Raw genomic sequence first — 886 nt, forward strand, 5'->3', positions numbered from 1 at the left:
TCAAACTCAATTTAACTTGGGGCCACTGAAGGCAGCAACCAGCTATGCCTGGGCTGTATGGGGTTCCATTTGTGCCAAAAATGTGTTTGTCCACTGCATCTCTTTGGTCCATTGTCTACGAAATGAGTTTATTGAACATTTGTTCTATGGTCTACCAAGCAATATTTTCTACATGTCCTGTGAAACAGGACCCAACAATGCTAGCGACTGTTGCCAAGGACATTTCTGACAACTAGAGCCAACAACAAAAGCAAATGTAAAGATTTAAGCATAAAGCAAGCTGAAACAAAGCTTTCTGAGAAGCATGGACATGTAGTAGATATTGGTTAGTAGACATTAACCTTTAATGTTCATGTTAAGGCAGGAGCCACAAATGGACCAGCAGTTTGAGATGAAGGATTATAACTTTTTCCTGACCAACCATTTAAAAGAAATCTTCATTTTTTAATAAATCCAGTTTATATTACTAGAATTGATCATATTGAAGTAGTTACAGGAACAATTTCATGTTCTCACATTGACTCAGTTACAGCAATGCATGATTAGGTAAATGTAAGTTCTTTTAAAATACGTGTATGAATTATATTGACAAGAATCAGATATATGCATTCCCCTACAGAACAGCACAATGAAGTCTAAAATAGTTATTCTGGACCACAAATACAAATGAACCACTTACTTTACAGGTAGGAGCTTGCAGTGTCTTTTCAGTCCACCACTGACAGACACAGGCTGAAAAGAAAAAAGAAGCACTGTTTGGAGACTGAAGAGCTGAACTTTGATTTTGTTTATTTTCTGTCCTGCACTCCTATTTGTTCAGCCTCCACATTTACTCTGCGTGCCAGTTCCTTACCTGTTTGTTCTTCAAACAAGGCCAAGCATGTTC

At 37.7% G+C, this 886-nt stretch overlaps 1 long non-coding RNA gene across 1 annotated transcript; it reads right to left on the minus strand.

Annotated features, from left to right (window-relative positions):
* Nucleotides 1-682: 682 nt before the first annotated feature.
* Nucleotides 683-886, minus strand: LOC112139158. Its single transcript, XR_002917931.1, has 2 exons — nucleotides 854-886; nucleotides 683-732 (listed from the first exon to the last, which is right to left on the minus strand). It is a non-coding gene; the product is annotated as an uncharacterized LOC112139158 (long non-coding RNA).

The sequence above is a fragment of the Oryzias melastigma genome, unplaced genomic scaffold (genome assembly GCF_002922805.2).
Source record: "Oryzias melastigma strain HK-1 unplaced genomic scaffold, ASM292280v2 sc01368, whole genome shotgun sequence".
NCBI lineage: Eukaryota > Metazoa > Chordata > Actinopteri > Beloniformes > Adrianichthyidae > Oryzias > Oryzias melastigma.